Here is a 14114-nt window from a genome sequence, read left to right on the forward strand (position 1 = left end):
TGTTATACTTAGGCCTTCCCCACTCCAAGATTATAAGAATTTTTCCATGTTTTTTTTCTAGTACTTATAGTTCTACTTTTTTGCATTTAGACCATTTGATCCACCTAGAATTTATTTTAGTGTAAGGTATAAAGTAGTGATCCAATTAGCCAGCTGTTCCAATACCATTTATCGAAATCCATTTTTTTCTAGGCTGATATGGTAGGCCACCTTTATCATAAAACAAGTTCTCAGAGGTATTTGGGCTTATACTGGGATTTTAAATTCTGTCTCGATAAACTGTTTCTTTTTTTTTTTTAATATTTATTTATTTATTTTTGGCTGTGCTGGGTTTTCGTTGCGGCACGCGGGGTCTTCGTTGCGGCATGCGAGCTCTTAGTTGTGGCATATGGGCTCTTAGTTGTGGCATGCATTCGGGATCTAGCTCCCCAACCAGGGATCGAACCCTTGTCTCCTGCATTGGGAGCGTGGAGTCTTACCCACTGGACCACGAGGGAAGTCCCAATAATTTGTTTCTTACATGCCTGTAAATGGCTTCTTATATGCCTCTTAATTAAACCTGTAATGTACAGGTTTAATTACTGCAGTTTTTATGATGTTTAATAACCTCATTATACTTAAAATTTTTTTTCTTGGGTGTCCTTGCTTATTTTTTCCTAACAGTTTTAGAACTGTGTTATCTGAGAGGTAGCAAGGCTGACTAAACTTAAATCCTGACTGCTGCTTACTAACGCTGTGACTTGTGCAAATTCCTTAACTTCTGTGCCTCAGTTTTCCATAAAAATTGTACCTACCTCAGAGGGTTGTTGTGAGATTAACTCCTTGGTTGAATTTATTCCTAAGTATTATATTCCTTTTTATGCTACTGTAAATAAGATTGTTAATTTCTTTTTTGGAGCCCATCCAGCAGTCAGGCAGATCTATCTCTTGCTTCAACAGTGTTTGCACAGAACAGACCAGGGGATTTCCTTCTAGCCTCTGACCACCCCCTAACCTCTCCTCCAGTCACAACCTCCAGGACCATCTTCTTGGCCATCCCCTACCTCTAGGACCAGCCAACACAGTTTGGTGTGGTTGCTTCTTACTGTCATCAACCACGAGCTCCCAGATTCATCTGAATTATTCCACTGACATGGAGGCTGTGGTCAACCGCCTGGTCAACTTGCGTCTGCAGAGCCTCTGACCTACTACACTTACCTCTCTGGGCTTCCATCTCAACTGCAACAGTGTCACTCTGGAGGGAGTGGGCTGCTTCTTCTGGGAGCTGGCCGAGAAATGTGAGGGCTCCAAGCATCTTTAGAAGATCAAAACCAGCCCACTTGCTCCACCCTATTCCAGGATGCGTAGAAACCGGCCCAATATGAGTGAGGTAAAACCTGGAGGCTACGGAAGCCGCCACAGCCCTGGAGAAGAACCTGAATCAGGCCCGTCTGGATTGGCATGCTCTGGGTTATGCCCACACAGACCTGGATGGCCGCTTCCTAGAGATGAGACAGGCTGCGACCTGGGACCCTTTACTGCAGTGTTTGCACCTGGACAAACATCTCCTCAGCAACAGAGTGCAAAGACGCTATAAGGGACCAAAAATAACTCCACGCATGCGCAGTTTGGGCAAATTAGGAACAAGACACAAAAAGACCAAAACCCGGGCTTCCTTGGTGGCGCAGTGGTTGGGAATCTGCCTGCCAATGCAGGGCACACGGGTTCGAGCCCTGGTCTGGGAAGATCCCACATGCGCGGAGCAACTAGGCCCGTGAGCCACAATTACTGAGCCTGCGCGTCTGGAGTCTGTGTTCCGCAACAAGAGAGGCCGCGATAATGAGAGGCCCGCGCACCGTGATGAAGAGTGGCCCCCACTTGCCGCAACTGGAGAAAGCCCTCGCACAGAAACGAAGACCCAACACAGCCATAAATGAATAAATGAATAAATAAATAACCAAAACCCAACTGCCACTTCTGAGATGCCCGGAGCAAAAGCAGGGTACTAAATATGATACCTGCACACAGCAACACCAAGGGGGTGGGCAGACTACCGTTTAACCCACCCCTCCAGCTGGACCCACGGGATCCATCCCTACCCTCCCCCATTTAAGGGACCAGCTTGCCCCTCCTCAGGGAGTGAGCAAGGGCACCTGTTACTTGTTCTTGCTCCCTCGTGCTGCAGTCCCAATAAAGCCTTGCCTGAATTTCCTGTCTGGCCCCTTATCAATTTCTATCGATTAGAGTCCAAGAACTCTGGTCGGTAACAGAGGAGGAGGTGAAAGTCATCAGGAAGATGGTGACCACATGACTAATCTCTGCAAGGCTGGCCGGCCCCCAGGCTGGAATGGGAGAGGATCTTTTCCAAAGGCCCTGCGAGTAGCCTCTGGAGCCCAGTAGCCTTTGAGGGGTCCCTCTGCATCTCCCTGGTATCAGGGTTTCTGCCTGAGCCTCTCGCTGCAGCCACCAGGCAGATTTTTTTTTTTAATAAGTTTAATTCTTTTTTTTTTTTTTAATTATTGATTTTCTTTTATCTCTTTTAAATTTTATTTATTTATTTATGGCTGTGTTGGGTCTTCGTTTCTGTGCTAGGGCTTTCTCCAGTTGTGGCAAGTGGGGGCCACTCTTCATCGCAGTGCGCGGGCCTCTCACCATCGCGGCCTCTCTCGTTGCGGAGCACAGGCTCCAGACGCGCAGGCTCAGTAATTGTGGCTCACGGGCCCAGCCGCTCTGCGGCATGTGGGATCTTCCAGGACCAGGGCTCGAACCCGTGTCCCCTGCATTGGCAGGTGGATTCTCAACCACTGCGCCACCAGGGAAGCCCACCAGGCAGATTTTTAACCACCCTGGAGCCCACCAAATGGAATCAATAAAGCTTTCTGCAGAAAAAATAAACAAAACAAAAAACTCTTTTCCAGGTAGTTCTTGTTAGTGTATAGAAACTGGTTTTTGAGTGTTGATTTTGTATCCTGCAACTTTACCAAATTCATTGTGATAACAGTTTTTTTTTTGGTGGAGTCTTTAGGGTTTTCTCTATATAAAATCATGTCATTTGAAAACAGATAATTTTAAGGGTAGGGGAAGATCATCTTAATCCAGTGATCTCAGGACCATTTTACCTTCTTTTCTTTTTCTTCCTCTTTTTTTTAAAGCTTGTATTTCACTCCACCGCATGTGAGACACATTTAGTAAAAATATGTGATGCAAACCTCAGGGTTTTTCTTTCTTTCTTTCTATATGCCAAGATAAGATAATGATAAGTTTGGCTGTCAAAGCTAAATTGTCTCTAAATATGGTGAGGCCAAGAAACAGCTTTCAAACCATCACTGCCACAAAACTAGGGTTAACTGAGAAAATGGCTTGTTCATTTCACCTTCTTAAAAATGATCGAGGGCGGGTCCCGCTGTGCTGAGGCTCAGAACAGCCTGCAGTCCCACACCCGCGCCCCCAGCCTCGGGTCAAGGAGCCGGGCCGCGACCTCCCCGCAGCCTCCACCCTGCTGCCATCCGCGAGGGCTGGTTCCGCGAGGCGTGCGGCCTGTGGCCTCTGTCGGTGCAGGTGGAGCAGGTGCTCCACCATCAGCGCTCAGCGTACCAGCATATCCTTGTCTTCCGCAGAGAGAGCTACGGCATGGCAATGTGCTGGTGGTTGGACCGGATCATCCACTGCACAGGCACAGACGAGTTCTACCAGGACATGATAGCCAAGCTGCCCCCCTGCAGCCACACCAACCCACGCCAGCTACCCCGCTACTGCCAAGATTCAGCCCTGAGCCCAGTGATTGGAAACCCATCCCCAATGTCCCAGAGACCAGTGCTGGAAGCTCCAGATGCTCCCAGTGCTCAGCCCAGGTGCTGCCTAAACCATTGTCAGAGAAAGTGCTAGCAAGGACAAAGGGAGTAGATGAGGGAAGCGTCCCCCTCCAAAAAGAAAAAAAATTATTGAGGACTCCAAAGAGCTATTATTTATGTGGATCATCTCCCGCACTCTCTCTCTCTCTCTATCTATCCATCTATATATATATTTTTTGGCCTCGCTGCTTGGCATGCAGGATCTCAGTTCCCCGACCAGGGAAGGAACCCATGCCCCCTGCAGTGGGAGAGCGAAGTCCTAACCACTGGACTGCCAGGGAATTCCCTCTATATGTTTCATAGTACAAGATTAAAACGGAGAAATTTTTATAAATATTTACTTACAAATACATTTTAAAATAACACCAGTAAACCTACTACTACGTGTCAATGTAAATAATATATTCTTATGAAAAATAATTATATTTTAAGAATTGTGAGGGACTTCCCTGGTGGTGCAGTGGTTGAGAATCTGCCTGCCAATGCAGGGGACACGGGTTCGTGCCCTGGTCCGGGAAGATCCCACATGCCGCGGAGCAACTAAGCCAGGGCGCCACAACTACTGAGCCTGCGCTCTAGAGCCCGCGAGCCACAACTACTGAGCCCACCTGCCACAACTACTGAAGCCCGTGCGCCTAGAGCCCGTGCTCCGCGGCAAGAGAAGCCACTGCGTGAGAAGCCCGCGCACCGCAACGAAGAGTAGCCCCTGCTCGCCACAACCAGAGAAAGCCCGCACACAGCAACGAAGACCCAACGCAGCTAAAAATAAATAAATAAATTTATTTAAAAAAAAAAATTGTGAGAACAGTAGGATTGTTTTACATTTTTGTGAATCTCTTTGGTGTCTGACTTAAAAAAAGATCACTGTATCCTCATATCTGCTTCTGCATTCAAGCTGCTGCCTATGTTGTTTTGGTTGAAGTATATGAAGAACCTCCAGCTTCACACAGATATGAGGTTGGCAAGGGAGAGATAGTTTAATAATAGCCTTTTCAGATATTTGTGAATATTATTTTTTGGTACTACACAAAATTAGCAGGTGGTAGTTTCTTAAAGATTAGTTGCAATGTAGAATCTGAAACCAAGTCAATGAACTTTTCATATCCTGTCCAGTTAAAACCTACTGGTCTATCTTGCACTTTGAATGGATCTTTCACCCATGCGTGATTTTTTTTAACATCATGCATTAGTGATTTGGAAAATGTTGGTTCACTGAATTACACAGATCTTCCAAATGTTAATGCATTTCATTACACTATACCAAAAAATATTTGGTAATAACACCACTGATCTCATTAGAAACATGTTAAGATAGTGGGAAGCTGTCAAGTTCAAACTTTATTATTGTCAGCAAACACTATCAGTTGTTTTCCTTGAAGTGACAGGGTTACTTTGTTCATTTTGGAGAAAATGTCTGACAAATACCCAAGTCTGGATAACCATAGCCCGTCTCTCTCTCGGTTGTTCTTTCAAGTAAAAAATGTGTTCCATGAAAGAAGAGGCTAGCTCTGCTCACAATTCAAACTGCAAAGATGCATTTCCTTGGACAACCATGGTACTCCCATAAGCAGCAGGAGTGCTTTAGGCATACTTCACATTTCATCACACCAAATATTAAAAAGATGTGTACTCAAGAGTTCAAAGTTAATAAAATTAATGAGTTTTCCTGCTTCATCAAGGACAGTCTTAAGTGAAAGTGGCTTTTTTTCTCTTTTCTTTTTTTTTAACTTTGTGTGGTGGTGAAGAAAACAATGATTACTAATATGGTCTGATGTCACTGCCTGATTCATGCCAAGGGGCCAGCAGCTTAATTTTCCATTATTTTTACACCATCAGTGCAGATATTAATATGCTTTTAAAAAAAGGCAAATTACATCTCAGTATTATTATGAAGATAGTTTTGACCTCCCTGACCCTCCCAAAAGATCTTGCAGGGTCCAAAGATTACACTTTGAGAACCACTGCCTTAGTCTATCCAGAGTTTGAGCTGATTTGATTGGACTGTCGTGTTTTTTGTTTTTTGTTTTTGGCTGGGCCGGGTGGCTTGCAGGATCTCAGTTCCCCCAACCAGGGACTGAACCCGGGCCATGGCAGTAAAAGCCGGGAATCCTAACCACTACGCCACCAGTGCCCAGTTGGACTGTCGTCTTTGTGAAGGTTGTGGTATTTCATGTTGGCCCTTATTCCCGGAGTGCAATCCATCAGGTGCCCTAAATTAATGCCTGGGCTGGTTTTCATGCTGCCTTCTCCTTGATGGCCTTGAACTTCATTTTCTGTCCCCCAAATCCTAGACTTCTGAAAGCAGTGCTGAGCTTCCCTTCTTTCTTTTGGATTGCAAATGCCTTCGTGATGCAAACAGCACCAAACGTTGTGTTCACTTCTTTGGGCTTCTCTTCACTCTGGGATCTTGACCTCTGTGGCAGATTGACTGCAAGAAATGACTGTAGTTCTTCATCTACAACTTTTGCAATGGATTTTGCAACTCCTTTCATGAAGAGGTAGAGTCTATTTCTCCATCCCTTGAATTTTGGGTGGTCTTAAGCCTGCTTTGGCCAATAGAAGATGACAGAAACAATACTGTGCCATTTCTGGAACTAGGCCTCAAGAGGCTGGCATGCTTCGGTTCTGCCTCAGACCCCTGCTATGAGAATTGCCATGCTACTCTGCTGGAACATGCAAGACCACGTGGAGTAGAGAGAGACTGTCTCACCTGAATCCATCCTAGATCAACCAGACACCAGCCATGCTACCTCCTGACTGCAGACATGTCAGCAGCCTGGCTTGGATCAGCAGAACTGTCCAGCTGACCCATGGACTTGTGAGCCACAATAAAATGCTTATTATGGTTTTAAGCAACTAAGTTTTGGGGTGATTTTGTTATATAATAATAGCTAACTGCAAAAGCTAATTGATAACTTTCTGCTTTGGTAGCTCTTGGACACCTCCAAGCACCAATTTTGTATTCTGACCAGCTTTTCTATTTGTTATTGGTGGGAGGATTGGTCTGCAACAAGCTAGTCTGATGTTACTCAAAGCAAAACATCCGTGATGACATTGTTTTTCCTCATATTTTCATGAGTCTCCTTTATATTTTTGAGAATATTTAATATGTTGATTTTAGCTTCTTGGCCCACAAATCTGCGTTGTCTGCTATAGGCTGTTCAATTTGTTTTATTTATTCTTTCTTTTAAAAAATTAATTAATTAATTAATTTTTGGCTGCGTTGGGTCTTCATTGCTGTGCGCGGGCTTTCTCTAGTTGTGTTCTCTAGTTGTGGCGAGCGGGGGCTACTCTTCGTTGCGGTGCGCGGGCTTCTCGTTGCAGTGGCTTTTCTTGTTGCGGAGCACGGGCTCTAGGTGCGCAGGCTTCAGTAGCTGTGGCACACGGGCTCAGTAGTTGCGGCTCGCAGGCTCTAGAGTGCAGGCTCAGTGCACGGGCTTAGTTGCTCCACGGCATGTGGGATCCTCCCGGACCAGGGCTCGAACCCGTGTCCCCTGCATTGGCAGGCGGATTCTTAAACACTGCAACACCAGGGAAGCCCTGTTTTATTTATTCTTACAATGATTTCTTTCCTAGACTTTTCCCCCTTGGGCACATATTCCCCTAGGGATATTTGCCACTTTGGTGGATGGAGTTGTAAACAGGGACAAACATTCAGGGCATGAGCCCCTCCAGGTGAAGCAGGCTTGCGTTTGGAGGAGGGTATGAGATGTAGAGCAGAGATGTTGAAATCATCCAGGGTAGTACAACTGCCTTTTGGGGAGCTCCCTTCCTCACTTAGAACCATTTTGCTGTTCAGGTTTTGAAGTGGTGGAGTAAATGCTAGGATGCAGCTAGTCTGCCTGTACCTGTGTTGAAAGCTGAAGCCCCAACCTATTGATATCCAGTTGGCTGTTGTTTTCTGCCCTTAAGTAGTAGCAGAGGCACACAATGGACTGGCCCAGGTAATGTTGGGAGAGTGAGTAGCAGACCTAAAAACTCTGCCCTACTTTATCTCCTATCCACAGTTCATGGTCCCTGTCACTCTGGGCTGCCTTCTACCACCCTCCACCCCTACTCCAAACACACACAGGACATTATCATCCATTTTCCAGGAATGCCTCCATGTTTTCATGTTAATTTGACGGTTCCACCACCTGCCCTCCTATTTCTGAGTGTGGGTTTGGGTTGGCACTGGCAACGAACAGCCATTGATATTTACATCAGATATATCTTTATTTATTTATTTTAAAAATTTTATTTATTTTTGGCTGCATTGGGTCTTCATCGCTGCATGCAGGCTTTCTCTAGTTGTGGTGAGTGGTGGCTTCTCTTGTTGCAGAGCACGAGCTCTAGGCGCACGGGCTTCAGTAGTTGCAGCGCATGGGCTCAGTAGTTGTGGCACGCAGGCTCAGTAGTTGCGGCACACGGGCTCAGTAGTTGTGGCTCGCAGGCTCTAGAGTGCAGGCTCAGTGTATGGGCTTATTTGCCCCGTGGCATGTGGGATCTTAGTTCCCCGACCAGGGATCCAACCTGCATCCCCTGCATTGGAAGGTGGATTCTTCACCACTGGACCACCAGGGAAGTCCCTATTATTATGTTTTAATTAATTTATTATTTATTTGGTTGCGCTGGGTCTTAGTTGTGGCATGCGGGCTCCTTAGTTGTGGCATGTGAACCCTTAGTTTCGGCATGCATGTAGAATCTAGTTCCCTGACCAGGGATCGGACCCGGGCCCCCTGCATTGGGAGCGCAGAGTCTTAACCACTGTGCCACCAGGGAAGTCCCTCTTCAGTTGTTTTTAAGATTGGAAAACACTGCCTCATCCAGAGACTAATCTAGTGGTTTTATTTTATTCAATGGCACTCTTTAATCTATCTGGGGTTTATTCTTTGTGGGGTATGCAATAGAAATCTAAATGGATTTTTTTTCTAAATAGCTAAACAATTATCTTACACCATTAATTAATTACCCCCCCTAATTGATTTGGGATGTCTTCCTTATCATGGTTTAAATTATACATGTGAAGGTCTGCTTCTAGTACATCTTGTTCCTTTTAAATGCCTGGCTATGCTCTAAACCACATAATTATCATAATCTTACAATTGTTAATATTTGGCAGTGGAAATTCTCTTCTTTACTCTTTTTTTTTTTTTAATTCATCGAGTTTCTTACTCTGATGTTATTTATTCTCCCAGATGATCTTTAAAACAATTTTGCCCAATTTCCAAGAAATCCTATTGGGATTTTGATTGGAATTGCTTTAAAAACCCCAAATGAAAGGAATTCCCTGGCGGTCCAGTGGTTAGCACTCCACGCTTTCACTGCCTGGGTTCAATCCCTGGGTGGGGAACTAAGATCCCGCAAGCAGCGTGGCCGAAAAACAAAAAACAAAAAACTCCAAATGAATTTGGAAAGGATTGATGTTTTTACAGTATCAAAATCATAGTTTCTTCTTCAGGCATGTAGTATAATTTGCATTTATTCACGTTAGGTTTTATTATCCTGTAGCAAGGCCTGCTTACTTTTGGAGGATGTCATTGTCATATTTCCTTTCCTTACTTTTCTTGGGAAATAAAGAGTGAGAAAACTAGCGTTTACGTCTCTACAATGTCCTGGCCATAAGATGCTTTACAATGTTTTCTCGTTTAATTCCCACAGTGATGCTGAGGTGGGTTAGATCGTCCATGTTTTATTTGAGGGAACTGAAATGGGAGAAGACAGGGAAATAACTTAGCATGACCCCTGGCTGAAAGGAGGTTGAGGACTGTAGTAGCTACGTTGGTGCTGCAGGCGTTGAAGGCCTGTTAAACTCTATTTCTGGGCCATTTTTCAGAGCTCTTGGCAGGTGTCTCTGTCCTCACATATGTGGCTGAGCAAACCTTGCCCAGACTTTCTAGCTCTGGCTGACCTCTGAGACCCACTCCCTTCCCCTCCAAGCCAACTAGCTGCATCAGCAGTGGCCAAAGCAAGATTCTGTGCCTACCTCTGCCTCTGAATCCCCATGGTTCTCTCTCTGGTAGGAATTTTTAGCACTTCCCATTGGAATTATGACTCTGTCTAGTTTCCATGCCTTCCATCTATCGCTCCTCAATAGCAAGTTAATTCTTACCAAACAGACAGTTCTTTGAGTGTTTCATGCCCCTCAGCCCAAAATCCTTAACTCTATAAAACATGTTTATGCTATAATAGAAAAAAAATCAAGATATAAAAGTATTTAGATGGTGTGAATAATTGTTCATCTAGCAATTTACTGAGTATTACAGTAGTGTTTTGTACCAAATACTTAGCTGGGTACAGTGGTAAAGGGGCCATAGTCCATCCTCAGGGATGGGTTATTTAAGTGTTGAGAACCCAATAGAAAAACACTTTAAAAAATCTCACAGGGCTTCCCTGGTGGCGCAGTAGTTAAGAATCTGCCTGCCAATTCAGGGAACACAGGTTCGATCCCTGGTCTGGGAAGATCCCACATGCCGCGGAGCAACTAAGCCTATGCGCCACAACTACTGAGCCAGCGCTCTAGAGCCTGTGAGCCACAACTACTGAGCCCGCGTGCCACAACTACTAAAGCTCGTGTGCCTAGAGCCCGAGCTCTGCAACAAGAGAAGCCACCACAATGAGAAGCCCGCACACCACAACGAAGAGTAGCCCCTGCTCGCCGCAACTAGAGAAAGTGCACGCGCAGCAACAAAGATCCAACACAGCCAAAAATAAATAAATAAATAAATAAATAAATAAATAAATAAATAAATAATAAAAAGAAGAAGAATACCAACTCATAAATACAGAAGGAATGATAGAATGAAAAATCCTTCACTGTGCAACCACCATATTAATAAATGATTCAGGAAAGAATCATCAATAGATGATAAAACCACTGGGTGAAAGATTGTTGAAACAGGAGGATATATCTGTAGTATCAAAGTATGGTCCCACTATAGATTACTAATTACAAAGAGGAAAAGTTTCCTCTAGTACAGAAATCAGGTGGACACCATTTTCACTAAATGATCAAATTTATCACATGCTTCCTGATGTGGTACACTGAGAAAGACACATTGTCATCTATATAGTACTTCTGCCAAAATTATTTAATATGATCGTTATTGCAAACACAACCAGACATATCCATATGAGGGACATTCTGCAAAACAACTGACCTGGATTTTTGAAAAATATTAAAATCATGAAAGATTTCTTTCTCTTTCTTCCTTCCTTCCTTCCTTCCTTTCCCTCCTTCCTTCCTTCCTTCCTTCCTTCGTTCATTTCATGGGAAACTGATTTCTCTTTATTTAAGCCCTAGGAAGACAATTAAATTTGGTCACATATTACTTTTTTAAAAATCTAGTTTCAGGGGTTCCCTGGTGGTCTAGTGGTTAGGATTCTGGGCTTTCACTGCCATGGCCTAGGTTCAATCCCTGTTCCGGGAACTGAGATTCCACAAGCTGCGTGGCGTGGCCAAAAAAAAAAAAAGAAAGAAAAAAATCTAGTTTTACACAGATAGGACCAAAGTATCAGAGAAATAATTTCTTCTGTAAAAATTGGCCAACCTTTATAAAAAATCTAACATACAATGTAATTCAAATTATATAAAGACTGCTTGGGATCATAACAGTCTGAATGCATGATAGTTGCAATTCCATTCTAATAGGTGTGAAAATATTTGCTCTCCTGTGGCTTTGGTCCAAAAGAGGTGAGCTGAATCTGCAAGAATAAACTAAGTACCTGTGGACGAAGAATGTCGTATTAGTAAACAAAGGATGTTACAGCCATCAAGCCCTCAGCCACTGCAGCCACCACCAACTGTGCATCCTGAGGGGATTCAAAGGAGAAAAATAGGATACTGGCCCAAAGAATTAATGTGCATATGAAAGGAATGATTTCAATGAGCCCAGACTCTTACATCTTCCAATACATAGAAAAGTCCTATATTCATTAACTTGAGATGTCTGGTTTTTCTTTGATTAACAGTAATCGTTTGATGTTCTGACAACCTGGTTTTTGCCCATATATCCTGGTTCCTCCCTTACCTCTGCAGAGCAGTTCCTCAGAGCTATCTGAGAGGCTGTCTTCTGGGCTTAAGTCCTCAGCAAGTCTACTGAATAAAACGCAATTCTCAACTGTTGTGCATATTTTTTCAGTCGACATACCTAGTCTTTTGCCAACATTAATTTAGATTGCTATTGGTAGCAGAAATGTCCATGATGACTAGTTCTACTATAACAAAGTAAAATAAAAGAATTTTTTCTTTCGGCCACACCGCGCGGCTTGTGGGATTCCCCGACCAGGGATCGAACCCGGGCCACAGCAGTGAAAGCACAGAGTCCTAACCACTGGACTGCCAGGGAATTTCCAATTAAAGAATAGTTATCATGAACACATCACAGTATCAGATAAACTTTTTATAACAGAAAAGTATGAAGAAAAAAAAAAAGATTAAACAGCTACCACAAACAAAAAAAGTGTCTCCCCCATAACTCTATTTGAAGGGGTAGAAAGTGCGATTAGAGGTTTATTGATGCTAATATGAAAGGAAATTGAGTATTGTATTTATTTCTTATTTTATACAACTCCTACTCTTTATAACAATGTTTATAGTCACATCCATAAAAGTATGACCCATGGCATCTGAAAGCAAACACTCTGTAATTATTTAAAAGGGCCTTTTAAAAAGTATAATTACTGGGCTTCCCTGGTGGCGCAGTGGTTAAGAATCCGCCTGGCAATGGAGGGAACAGGGGTTCGAGCCCTGGTCCGGGAAGATCCCACATGCCGTGGAGCAACTAAGCCCGTGCACCACAACTACTGAGTCTGCGCTCTAGAGCCCGAGAGCCACAACTACAGAAGCCCGCGCACCTAGAGCCTGTGCTCCGGAACAAGAGAAGCCACCGCAATAAGAAGCCCGCGCACCGCAGCGAAGGGTAGCCCCCGCTCACCGCAACCAGAGAAAGCCTGCGTGCATCAAGGAAGACCCAACGCAGCCAAAAATAAAATAAATAAAATAAAAATAAATAAATTTATTAAAAGAAATTCAACTGAGTAAATTCTAAAAATCTTATTGGCTTTATTCAACAATTTATGAATCAGGACACGTCCAATCTAGCAGCTAGTGAGGAGTTGTACAAAATGAAAGCCTTTTATAGGTAGCAGGGAACAGGAACAAGGAATTAAACTAGGCAAAAAGCAGATTGGCTATTACTAGGTTACTTCGCTTCAGGGAATGGCAGGGGGGTCTATAGGTAGATGACATAACTAGATAACTAGTGCTGAGCAGGCGATTCCTTTTTCATTTTCTTTTTTTGGCGGCACCACATGGCATGTGGGATCCTAGTTCCCCAACCAGGATCGAACCCAGGCCCCCTGCCTTGGAAGCACGGAGTCTTATCCACTGGACCGCCAGGGAAGTCCCAGGTGATTCCTGATTGACTTATTTAAGATTCCACTTCTGGGAGAGCCAAAACTGTAATTAAGTCTCCCTTTGGTGATGTGGGGCTTAGCATAAGCAACTCCATTTTGGACCTGTTGTGTTTTTAACATCACTCTAAAAGAGCTTTACTCTCAACTTTGAAGCACTTATTTCAGCAATTCTCTGATGGACTCTGTGAAAGCAATTATCTAAATTTTCTGAACTCCTATCTGAATCTTCTATTGAATCCTCACAACCACCCTATGAGGTTGGTAAGAAACTGGGGCTCATAGAGATTATTAATTACCCAGGGTCATGCTGTCAGAAGCAGCGCGTCCGGGATTCGAATTTAAGTTTTATTCGGGGCCCATACTTTAAACACTCCGGCTATTTTGTTTTAACTCTGTCCTCAATAGTCTGACCACAGATAAATGTTCAAATTGTGCTTACTGAGGACTGCATTAATTTCTTACAGAAAATACTGTGTTCTCTTACAAGATGTTTCCCTACCGTGAACAACTCGGTAACAGTAATTGGTAGCTGGAGGCACTCACTGATTTGGTTTGTCGAATGCCATCAGTTAAGAAGGGAACGTACGACTCCAGCCCCTAAGGGGCGCTGTCTTCGCCCAACGACCAGCGTGACCCGCAGTCTTATATGAAAACGTTTGCGGGTGGCCTCGGCTCTCGGGACTGGAAGACGCAGGCGGAGTCCCCGCCCCACTCTGGGCGCAGGCGCATGCGCCCGCCGGGCCCCGCCCCATGCCACTCCAGCTCCCACCTCCGTTCAGGTAGGGGGCGGTGTGCGGGGGAGGGGCGTCAGCTGGGGGCGGGGCTGGAGCGGAAGTCTCAAGCGTTGCTGCTCCTTTGTCGGAGGCCCAACTTCCAATCCAAGCAGGA

The sequence above is a fragment of the Eubalaena glacialis genome, chromosome 10, assembly GCF_028564815.1.
Source record: "Eubalaena glacialis isolate mEubGla1 chromosome 10, mEubGla1.1.hap2.+ XY, whole genome shotgun sequence".
NCBI lineage: Eukaryota > Metazoa > Chordata > Mammalia > Artiodactyla > Balaenidae > Eubalaena > Eubalaena glacialis.